The sequence below is a fragment of the Lampris incognitus genome, chromosome 3 (assembly GCF_029633865.1).
Source record: "Lampris incognitus isolate fLamInc1 chromosome 3, fLamInc1.hap2, whole genome shotgun sequence".
Classification (NCBI taxonomy): Eukaryota; Metazoa; Chordata; class Actinopteri; order Lampriformes; family Lampridae; genus Lampris; species Lampris incognitus.
In genome coordinates, this window is record NC_079213.1 from 5,135,145 (window position 1) to 5,147,951 (window position 12,807).

Below are 12,807 nucleotides of genomic sequence, written 5' to 3' on the forward strand. Positions count from 1 at the left end.
AACTGACTGCAGGTATCCCCACCCTTATGAACAATACAGCTGCATAACGACCGAAGCCAACGACCAGTTTCATATGCCAGTATGGGCGGGACCATTACCTACAGTTTCAGTGGCCATATGCACTATTCATAGAGGATTTGGGAATGTTTGCACACAGCATTGTAAGGTGGCGACAGACCAAATCCTCTGTGAAAAGTACACATGGCCATTGAGACTCTCGTTAATGTGGGTCACGCCCATATCTGCATATGAAACTGGTTGGTTTCGGTCATTATGCCGCTGTATTGTTTATAAGGGTGGGGACACCTGCAGTCAGTTTAGACTGAAGATGTCACTTAGATGAGTGATGAAAAGTTTCTCTGAAACGTATCCAGATCAGGGGCGTGCACTCATTGCCACATGATTGGCAACAATCATGGAAAAAAGGAAAAAACTTTTTTTTTTTTACTTGTCAAGAAAAAATATCATAATCTAAACACCTTTTAACAAATGCCCACAATAAATTAAACACATAAATGAATACAACTAAAAATAGAATAAATTATAAACAAGCAACTGGCAGGATTAGCAGTCTAATGTGACATTTTAAAACTCTTATGTTCAATAATGCATCAGTACAGGTTTGCAGGTAGTCATTGTGGCTTCCATGGATTTCCATAATTTTTCCCTAAAAGTTCCACCAAAAACCCGTCCGGCGGGTAACGTTACAGGTAGCAGCAGTACCGATGCTAATGAAGGAGCAGAGACATGGTTTAATATAGTTTGTTTGCGCCTGCCCCCCCCCCATGAGAGGTTTATTTCCAATTCCTGTGCACGCCCCTGATCCAGCTGAACCGATTCACCCTTCTTCGAGCCTTCAGTACTGTTTAAACGCTTTCAGTGCTCTTTTTAAGGGTTGTTTTTTTAAGGGAGTTGTTCCTTATCCGACGCGAGGGTCTAAGGACAGGATGTTGTGTTGCTGTGAAGCCCACTGAGGCAAATTTGTAATTTGTGATATTGGGCTATACAAATGTAAGTGACTTGACTTGATTTGACTTTCAGCACCGTTTAAACTCTCAGTGTTCTTACACCCTTTCAGTATTTTTATTGTCAGTACTTAAACTCTTTCAGTACTCTCTAAACTCTTTCAAATTGCACTAAATCACTTTAGTCCCCAGAACATGACGGACTATTGCGGTAGTTCATGCTTTAACCCCGTCCCTTCACTCTGTGCTGTTTCCCACCACTTATCAATTTATTCCACCCGTTTAAGCCCTCTGTCACAGTTACATATAAACAGCTGCACTAGGTCGCTCTAGTTCTAGCATGACAGACTCCTATATGCATTATATATTGTCAAATATTTGTTTTATTGTGTGATATTCACGGTTTTCTGTTCTGGTGCTGACTGCCAAGTAGGGCTGGACAACAATTCATTATCATCATTTATCGTCTTTCACTGATACTATTTCAGAATGAAATGTTGTCGTCTAAATTAATGATAATGTGAATATTTATCTCAGATTTCTCACAAAATGAGATCTGAAATATGTGAGGGAATATTATTTGGAAAGTAGTTTTGCTTTAGTATTATGCTTTACATTACCCAAGTTCAGTGTGAGGAACCTGAGCTGGGTTCATAAACACGGTATTTTTACATATGTAAGCATATTGTGACGTATATCTCAACATCAAGTGAATAATGATAATAATAATAATAATAATAATAATCCCATATCATCCAGCAGTACTGCCAAGGAAAATTCCTGTGGGCACTGGCCATTTGGGGAACTGAGTGATTTTGGCTCCGATAAACAAGTAGTGAACGCCTCTGTTCCTGTCTTCACAGGCTGAAAAGGGAAAGTTCCTGTTTTAATGTTGAAAGACGTTACAGATTCTTCTATAATAATTCATTATTTACCCAAGTGGCAGCTTTAAGATGAGCAATCTGATCAGTCAAAACACGTCATCCACCGTGACTCATGATAACAGCAGTTCACCACGACCAGTCCCGCTTCCCACAACAGCCTCGGCGGCGTCCTTCAGCATGACTGGGGACGGGTTTGTGTCACCGACTGGACTCGGCTTTAACTCACATTTGGGACAATGCTGCTTTTTTATGCAACTCTGTGTGTGTTTGACCATTCCATCACCTGACGTCACTGATTAAAACTACAATCTGGTATCCAAATGTAAACCAAAGGGTCGCCCCGCCACCTCAATATAAACAACAACACACCTGTCAATCACTCTTGATACAAGGACTAACACCAAACAACAACTAAATCCGAGTTTCTAGTGTTTTCTGATGCTGTGAAAGGTTTGCTCGCATCTCTAGTGGTTGTAAAGACTGGAGTAAAACGGACCGAGAGGGACACAGAATCCTGCTTTTCAATCGATGACAAACTCTTCACATGTGGATGACCTCCAAATCACACCTCCTGCTGTGCGCCAACGGCTGTTTTAATGATACATGCCACACAAAACCTGATCCAGAGTGACGGAGTCTGCGTGCAGCAGACCAGTTCCAACATGACTCTGGTTTCAGGTCTGGTTTAACAAAACTGCTATTCTTAGCAGGAGAGAATCGGGATGTCGCGTGTGCCTTCTGACCGATAAAGCTCGAGGACTTAAGCCACGAGCGCTTCTGAACTCTTAGGCCGGTTTTAAGTCGAACCGGTCCCGTTTACACGCGGCTGTACATGGACTTAATTACTGACAAACAACCCGATCAAAGCAGGAAGAAAACCACAACACGAACAACAGAAGGCGACGTGTTTCCGGTGGAGCTGGTCACCATTTTGTGTTTTCTACCCTGCATGTCCATGTTTTACGTCACGGCTCTGTGTCGGTGAGCAGGGTTCAGACTTGTCCCTGTGTTTTGTATCGATTTATTGTTCGCGTTTGTCCGAGAGGAGACCAAAAGACAATATGTCCCTCCTCGGTTGGCCAGGACCGTTTGGTTTGTTCTGAAACACAGACGAGAGACCAGCTGGGTGCCGGCAGCAGACTTCTCTAAGAATCACCTTCAGACAGACATAATGTGATGAGAGTAAATGTGATGAGAGTAAATGTGAGGAGAGTAAACGTGAGGGGAGTAAACGTGATGAGAGTAAATGTGATGAGAGTAAATCCGATGAGAGTAAATGCGAGGAGAGTAAATGCGATGTGAGTAAATGTGATGAGTGTAAATGTGATGAGTGTAAATGTGATGAGAGTAAATGTGATGAGAGTAAATGCGATGAGAGTAAATGCGAGGAGAGTAAATGCGAGGAGAGTAAATGCGAGGAGAGTAAATGCGAGGAGAGTAAAGCCGAGGAGAGTAAATGCAAGGAGAGTTAATGTGAGGAGAGTAAATGTGATGAGAGTAAATGCGAGGAGAGTAAATGCGAGGGGAGTAAATGTGATGAGAGTAAATGCGAGGAGAGTAAATGCGAGGGGAGTAAATGCGAGGGGATTAAATGCGAGGGGAGTAAATGTGATGAGAGTAAATGTGAGGAGAGTAAACGCGAGGAGAGTAAACGTGAGGAGAGTAAATGCGAGGAGAGTAAACGCGAGGAGAGTAAATGCGTGGAGAGTTAATGTGATGAGAGTTAATGTGAGGAGAGTTAATGTGAGGCGAGTAAATGCGAGGAGAGTAAATGTGAGGAGAGTAAATGTGAGGAGAGTAAATGTGATGAGAGTTAATGTGAGGGGAGTAAATGTGATGAGCGTTAATTTGAGGAGAGTAAATGTGAGGAGAGTAAATGTGATGAGCGTTAATGTGAGGAGAGTAAATGTGAGGAGAGTAAATGTGAGGAGAGTAAATGTGAGGGGAGTAAACGTGAGGAGAGTAAATGCGAGGAGAGTAAATGCGAGGAGAGTAAATGTGATGAGAGTAAATGTGAGGAGAGTAAATGCGAGGAGAGTAAATGTGATGAGAGTAAATGCGATGAGAGTAAATGCGAGGAGAGTAAATGTGATGAGAGTTAATGTGAGGGGACTAAATGTGATGAGCGTTAATTTGAGGAGAGTAAATGTGATGAGAGTAAATGTGAGGAGAGTAAATGTGAGGAGAGTAAATGTGATGAGAGTTAATGTGAGGGGACTAAATGTGATGAGCGTTAATTTGAGGAGAGTAAATGTGAGGAGAGTAAATGTGATGAGCGTTAATGTGAGGAGAGTAAATGTGAGGAGAGTAAATGTGAGGAGAGTAAATGTGAGGAGAGTAAATGTGTGTCATCTCGGTCTTGCGTAACAACGCGCACGCCGACGTGCACGGCCCTCCTTCCACCGCGGGTGAAGGGGGGGAGGGGCTACGCGTAGTAAACACGGGGGGCATTTTGCTGCTGCTGCCACCTCGGAATTCAAACGCGGCTTAATCAGAATATAGTAAAATCAAATTTGCACGTTTTTTACCCCGCGGGCGTGCCGCCGTTCGCGCGCCGGTTTACAGCGACAATTCCCAATTAATCCGCGTATTCATGCCATCATGCAGAACACATGAGAAAACAACAGACTGCTACAAGTGACTGATGACTTCTTGCATGAGGCCTTGGTTTTTACATCTCTCCTTTGTTTGTCACCGCAGGCAGCTGAAACGCAGCTCTGCCACACTGCGGGCGGAGGGTAAGTGAACGGCAGCAGACTTACTTCACTGCGAGTCTGCCCAGAGTAAACCCTGACGAATAAACGGTGGAAACTTCCGGAAAACTTCCTTTGTGTTCAGTACGGAAAGGTGGCAGGAGGAGGAGGAGAAGGGGAAAAAGACTTCCTGCAGATTCTAACCCGACATTATCACCCGCGGATCAAGTTCCCAGAACCGAAAACGCCCCAGAAGCAACGCGCACCCTTGTTTAAAACCCTGCAGCGCTCAACGAGGCATTGAATTCCCGCAGAGAAACGAGGAGAAGCCCGTTTGGCGCTCGGACAGGCTACACCCTGCAGGAGGAGCCGCACATCTCCGCACCAACACCCCCAGTCGACTGCGCACCGCGCCCGCTTAGCAGGGAAGTGGGCACGCAAGCCCGTCAGATTCCCTTAAAACAACTCCCCAAAAGTAGAAGCAGAAAGTGGACCCCGGTGGCCAAACTCAACTCCCCCCCCCCCCGTGTAATCTCAAAACCCTAATTTCTCCCATCCCGAGCGGCGCTTCATCTGATTCCGACGTGTCAATTAAACACACGCAGTCCCAATCCCAGCAACGACCTTAACGCACGGGGTGGGGTGGGTGGGGGGTGAAAGGTTAGGAAGTTTAATTAGATCGCAAAAATGGCAGAAATAGAAAATCATGGGAGTCGTACCTGGTTTGAATGGAGGCGGACAGCTGCGGGCTGGGGAGGCGGACTAAATGAGGAGCAGCGCCGGAGACCCTTCCCATTTAATAAGCGGCGAGACTCAGTGGAAATTTCCATCCACCATGTGATGGAGCATCATGTTACACCCACCAGCGAGGCACCTCCAACCTCCCACTAAATATGTGTTGTCTGCCGTGTAAGAACCGGATTTGGACCGGGACAACACAGCGGAGCGGGTCTAGGGCAGCGACCTGAGATGAAATGTCGGTTCAATAACTATCTGTTCGAATGAATAACAATAACGACCACGGAAGAGCCCTCCGGAGTGTGTAGTCCCTCGCTGGCACCGCGCACTCTTTGTTGACATTCCAGCCGCGCACACTGGAGGAACACGCGCTCAGCTCGGGGAACCGGAACACGCTTCACCGCCCCGTCAGCATGCGCGCGGAGGGCGGAAAGAGAAGCGAACGAAATGAAGTTTTTTTTTTAAACCAGCGAGCAACCCTGAGAATCCCTGTCCTCCCGTGCAATAACGTGATATTTGCTCTAGTTTTGGAAGAAAAAAATAAAATCTTATTCCATTGCTTCGTTATTCTGGGAATAAACTGTATCCATAAATGTAAATTCATCCCCTTTGTGTGTGTGTGTGTGTGTGTGTGTGTGTGCGTTTTTTAAAGCAGCTAGCCATGCAGTCTGCGTTTACAAACATTTGTGAAAGAATGGGTCGTTCTGAAGAGCTCAGTGAATTCAAGCGTGGTGCTGTCATAGGATGCCACCTTTGCAATAAGTCAGGTCATGAAATTTCTCCCCTGCTAGATATTCCACGGTCAACTGTAAATGGTATTACCGAAAAGTGGAAGCATTTAGGAACAACAGCAACTCGGCCACGACGTGACAGACCACGTAAAGTCCCACAGCGGGGTCAACGAGTGCTGGGGGCGCATAGTGCGTAAAGGTCGCCAACGCTCTGTTGACTCAATAACCGCAGTTCCAAACTTCCTCTGGCATTAACTTCAGCACAAAAACTGTGCGCCGGGAGCTTCATGGAATGGGTTTCCATGGCCGAGCAGCTGCATGCAAGCCTTACATCACCAAGCACAATGCCAAGTGTCAGATGGAGTGGTGTAAAGCACACTGCCACTGGACTCTGGAGCAGTGGAAACATGTTCTGTGGACTGACGAATCACGCTTCTCTGTCTAGCAGTCTGATGGACGAGTCTGGGTTTGGCGGATGCCAGGAGAACGTTACCTGCCTCTGCCTGACTGCATTGTGTCAGCTGTAAAGTCTGGTGGAGGAGGGATAATGGTATGGGGTTGTTTTTCAGGGGTTGGGCTTGGCTCCTTAGTTCCAGTGAAGAGAAATCTAAATGCTTCAGCATACCAAGACATTTTGGACAATTCTATGCTTTCAACTTTGTGGGAACCGTTTGGGGAGAGCCTTTTCTGTTCCAGCATGACTGTGCCCCAGTGCACAAAGCAAGGTCCATTAAGACATGGTTGGGTCAGTTTGGTGTGGAAGAACTTGACTGGCCCGCACAGAACCCTGACCTCAACCCCATCGAACACCTTTGGGATGAACTAGAATGGAGATTGCCAGCCAGGTCTTCTCGTCCAACATCAGTGCCTGACCTCACAAATGCTCTTCTGGATAAATGGGCAAAAATTCCCAAAGACACACTCCAAAATCTTGTTTAAAGCCTTTCCAGAAGAGTGGAAGCTGTTATAGCGGCAACGGGGGGCAACTCCATATTAATGCCTATGGATTTAGAATGGGACGTCATAAAGCTCCTGTAGGTGTAATGGCCAGGTGTCCCAATACTTTTGTGTGTGTGTGTGTGTGTGTGTGTGTGTGTGTGTGTGTGTGTATGTATATACATATTATATACTCAACGGTAGGGAAAGTGCTCAACAAATAAGGAGCAAATAGATATTTATACATATTTATCTATCCATATATAATATATATTTAAAAAATAATTTAAATATATATATACATATATACACTCACTGGCCACTTTATTAGGTACACCTTGCTAGTACCGGGTTGGACCCCCTTTTGCCTTCAAAACTGCCTTAATCCTTCGTGGCATAGATTCAACAAGGTACTGGAAACATTCCTCAGAGAGTTTGGTCCATATTGACATGATAGCATCACGCAGTTGCTGCAGATTTGTCGGCTTCACATCCATGATGCGAATCTCCCGGTCCACCACATCCCAAAGGTGCTCTATTGGATTGAGATCTGGTGACTGTGGAGGCCATTTGAGTACAGTGAACTCATTGTCATGTTCAAGAAACCAGTCTGAGATGATTCGAGCTTTATGACATGGCGCGTTATCCTGCTGGAAGTAGCCATCAGAAGATGGGAACACTGTGGTCATAAAGGGATGGACATGGTCAGCAACAATACTCAGGTAGGCTGTGGCGTTGACACGATGCTCAATTGGTACTAAAGGGCCCAAAGTGTGCCAAGAAAATATCCCCCACACCATTACACCACCACCACCAGCCTGAACCGTTGATACAAGGCAGGATGGATCCATGCTTTCATGTTGTTGACGCCAAATTCTGACCCTACCATCCGAATGTTGCAGCAGAAATCGAGACTCATCAGACCAGGCAACGTTTTTCCAATCTTCTATTGTCCAATTTTGGTGAGCCTGTGCGAATTGTAGCCTCAGTTTCCTGTTCTTAGCTGACAGGAGTGGCACCCGGTGTGGTCTTCTGCTGCTGTAGCCCATCTGCCTCAAGGTTCGACGTGTTGTGCGTTCAGAGATGCTCTTCTGCATACCTCGGTGGTAATGAGTGGCTATTTGAGTTACTGTTGCCTTTCTATCAGCTCGAACCAGTCTGGCCATTCTCCTCTGACCTCTGGCATCAACAAGGCATTTTCGCCCACAGAACTGCCGCTCACTGGATATTTTCTCTTTTTCGGACCATTCTCTGTAAACCCTAGAGATGGTTGTGCGTGAAAATCCCAGTAGATCAGCAGTTTCTGAAATACTCAGACCAGCCCGTCTGGCACCAACAACTCTGCCACGTTCAAAGTCACTTAAATCACCTTTCTTCCCCATTCTGATGCTCGGTTTGAACTGCAGCAGATCGTCTTGACCATGTCTACATGCCTAAATGCGTTGAGTTGCTGCCATGTGATTGGCTGATTAGAAATTTGCGTTAACGAGCAGTTGGACAGGTGTGCCTAATAAAGTGGCCGGTGAGTGTGTGTATATATATATATATATATATATATATATATATATATATACACTACCGTTCAAAAGTTTGGGATCACCCAAACAATTTCGTGTTTTCCATGAAAAGTCACACTTATTCACCACCATATGTTGTGAAATGAATAGAAAATAGAGTCAAGACATTGACAAGGTTAGAAATAATGATTTGTATTTGAAATAAGATTTTTTTTACATCAAACTTTGCTTTCGTCAAAGAATCCTCCATTTGCAGCAATTACAGCATTGCAGACCTTTGGCATTCTAGCTGTTAATTTGTTGAGGTAATCTGGAGAAATTGCACCCCACGCTTCCAGAAGCAGCTCCCACAAGTTGGATTGGTTGGATGGGCACTTCTTTGAGCAGATTGAGTTTCTGGAGCATCACATTTGTGGGGTCAATTAAACGCTCAAAATGGCCAGAAAAAGAGAACTTTCATCTGAAACTCGACAGTCTATTCTTGTTCTTAGAAATGAAGGCTATTCCATGCGAGAAATTGCTAAGAAATTGAAGATTTCCTACACCGGTGTGTACTACTCCCTTCAGAGGACAGCACAAACAGGCTCTAACAGGTACTATTTAATGAAGATGCCAGTTGGGGACCTGTGAGGCGTCTGTTTCTCAAACTAGAGACTCTAATGTACTTATCTTCTTGCTCAGTTGTGCAACGCGGCCTCCCACTTCTTTTTCTACTCTGGTTAGAGCCTGTTTGTGCTGTCCTCTGAAGGGAGTAGTACACACCGGTGTAGAAAATCTTCAATTTCTTAGCAATTTCTCGCATGGAATAGCCTTCATTTCTAAGAACAAGAATAGACTGTCGAGTTTCAGATGAAAGTTCTCTTTTTCTGGCCATTTTGAGCGTTTAATTGACCCCACAAATGTGATGCTCCAGAAACTCAATCTGCTCAAAGAAGTGCCCATCCAACCAATCCAACTTGTGGGAGCTGCTTCTGGAAGCGTGGGGTGCAATTTCTCCAGATTACCTCAACAAATTAACAGCTAGAATGCCAAAGGTCTGCAATGCTGTAATTGCTGCAAATGGAGGATTCTTTGACGAAAGCAAAGTTTGATGTAAAAAAAATCTTATTTCAAATACAAATCATTATTTCTAACCTTGTCAATGTCTTGACTCTATTTTCTATTCATTTCACAACATATGGTGGTGAATAAGTGTGACTTTTCATGGAAAACACAAAATTGTTTGGGTGATCCCAAACTTTTGAACGGTAGTGTATATATATATATATATATATATATATATATATATATATAACCCATATATAACCCATATATATATATGGGTTAAATGCAGAGACTTGCTCCACGGGGATTAATTTAAAAAAAAGTAGTGGTAGTAGTAGCAGTATATATACGTATATACTGCTTGTTAAAAGAAACACTCAACGGTAGGTAAGGCGCAAAATAAACCAGTGAGTCAAGGAAATTCTTATGAGACAGTACAAGCCTGTTTCATGCATAAACAATCATGACAGCTGATGATTGCTTATGGCATGAAACAGGCTTGTACTGTCTCATAAAGAATTTCCTTGACTCACTGGATTATATATACTATATATATATATACATAGTCTTCATGTGAGTGTATGCTGAAACTGACGCACTGCTGCCAATCTTGGCCAGGTCTCTCTTGTAAAAGAGATTTTAATCTCAATGGGACTAACCTGGTTAAATAAAGGTAAACAAATGAAAAAAAAAACATATATAACTAGTCTTGAGCGTGTATGTATCAAAAAGACCGTTCTACTTTACAATAATCTAAGTTTCTGATGGGACCTTACTTTAAAAATGGTTTCTGCCTTATTTGATGGCTTTTATTTTCTCTCTTTAAACGCCCCGATAGACAAACAAGAAGCATCTGTAGGGTTTTTAAGGACAGTGTGTTTGACTTGATTGTTGAATGAACAAACACAGAAAAACAACCTTAAACTTGTGACGTCTGTGTGTCGGCCAATGAGGGCCAGTGATTTATGGGGGGTGGCACTGAAATTGTTCTTGAAATTCAGATTATATTCTTTACAATACAGCTGACATCTTAAATGACACGGTGAATTAATAGAAACCACCATTTGAAAAGAACAGAGTAAGAAACCAGTTTGAAGTCATTGAGAAGGGACATTATTCTACGTCCACCTTTGCAGTCGCTCCCATTTCTGTAGGTAGTTTCTGCAGTTTCAGACGGCTCGATGATGGAGTGATGAAATACCTGGAAACGAGCCTGGGGTCAATCATGATAAGGAGTTTTTCTAAGAATTTTGTGAACACTGATCTGGGACCAGTAACGTTATCATGAAGTCCTTACTGTCGTGTAGTTTGACCACTAACACAAAAGGTATTTTTCTACTTTCGATGATGGGATGACAACAGGGTCGGACAGGTATTTAATGGAGCCTTGGACACCCTTGGCCATACAACCGCCCTCTGGTACACCCCCCCCTTTCTCCCCGATTGTACTTGGCCAATCCACTCTGTGCATAACTGTAGCCCACTGACTTCCGGTTTCTACTGAAGCGGTCATACCAGTTTCCTGTTTGTTGGCGTGTGCTATTGACAACGGCATATTTTTCGCGATGCCTGCAAGATTTACCACGGATACGTGTCAACCACACGCACACAACTGTGCACACACTTCCACCTGCACCTCCCAGGACACGGTGAAAAGTTTCAAGTTGTACAAGTTACGTCCAACAAACAGGAAACTGGTATGACCGCTGCAGTAGAAACCGGAAGTCAGCGGACTACAGTTATGCAAAGAGACGATTAACCCACTCTTCCGAGCCGTCCCGGTCTCTGCTCCACCACCTTTGCCGCTCAAGGGAGGGCTGCAGACTACCACATGCCTCCTCCCATACATGTGGAGTCGCCAGCCGCTCCTTTTCACCTGACAGTGAGGAGTTTCACCAGGGGGACGTAGCGCGTGGGAGGATCACACTACTCCCCCCCAGTTCCCCCTCCCCCCTGAACAGGCATCCCGACCGACCGACCAGAGGAGGCGCTAGTGCAGCGACCAGGACACATACCCACATCCGGTTTCCCACCTGCAGTCACAGTCAGTTGTGTCTGTAGGGACGCCCAACCAAGCCGGATGTAACACGGAGATTCGAACCGGCGATGCCTGTGTTGGTAGGTAATGGAATAGACCGCTACGCTCCCCGGAAGCTCCCGCCGTCTGGTTTTGAACAGACAGAACACATTTTGAACACAATATTAACTGAGCAGAAAGTTTTCATCATTTTCTTTTAATCTTTAGCTCTGGTGAAGTATTTGAGTGCGTTAAATAAGAGGTAACATGGTAAGTGGACTGTATTTATAAACCACTTCTCTAGTCTCCCCACCACTCAAAGGGCTTTACAGTGGACACCTCACATTCACCCATACCTTCACACACTGATGGTGGAGGCTGCCATGCAAGGCACCAACCTGCTCATCAGCAGCAGTTAGGGGTTCAGTGTCTTGCTCAAGGACACTTTAGCACACTCTCTAGACGAGCCGGGGATCAAACCGGCGACCTTCTGATTACTAGACGACCCGCTCTATGGCTTGAGCCACGCGGCCCCGAATAGGACAAATAGGTTGTGAAGGTCCGTTCCGACCTAAAACACCAAGTCCAGTTCAGAACAACTCAATAAACCGGTTTCTGTGCTGACTGTGGTAAACCCTTTCGTAGAAGTTCAGAAATCCATCACCCTGACATGTCAGACGGCTACTGTTTTGCATGAACAATAACACAAACCAACGGATTGTGTCTTTGGTTCTGCTTTTGAATAGACGCTCAAATAACTTTTCTACTTGCCAACGTTCATGTCCACCACAGATCACAGTCACCATTACTGTCCTCCTGCCATTCGGTACGTCCATCTGTAGTCTTCTGTAAGTCACACTACCCCCGCTTCCTACGACATTCTCCCTCCGCCTCGTCTATCTCTCCTCTCTACCTTTCTCCTTAGCTCTTCTTTCTTTCGTCTCTATTCTTAGCATGCTGCCACTCTTCTCTATTCAACACGATCTTCCTGGAGTCGCACCAATATTTTATGACATCTATTTCTGGGGTCACATGATGACCCATACATCTCTTATAGCTGCTGCCTTGTAATGCTGCTGGCTTCACTTCACAACAGGGCTGCCCATGGGGGGGGGGCTTTCTGGGGCTCAGCCACTGCCACTGGGGTGGGGGGTGGGGGTCATGGAGGCCAGCAATAACCATGTTCATCCTAAATATAAGCAATGATAATGGTAATAACTTGCTCTGAGTGTAAACTGGCTAAACAGATGTGCTTTAAAGACGTTTTAATCAGGAACACCTT

The 12,807-nt window shown here is 44.8% G+C and overlaps 1 protein-coding gene across 1 annotated transcript in view; it reads right to left on the minus strand.

Moving 5' to 3' along the window:
* The window catches only part of slc38a4 (solute carrier family 38 member 4), an 87,771-nt gene extending 82,294 nt beyond the window's left edge, over positions 1-5,477 (minus strand). Inside the window, exon 1 of the mRNA XM_056275860.1 lies at positions 5,262-5,477. The gene's annotated coding sequence lies outside the window, so the exon portion shown is untranslated. The remainder of the gene's footprint in view (positions 1-5,261) is intronic.
* Positions 5,478-12,807: the final 7,330 nt, after the last annotated feature.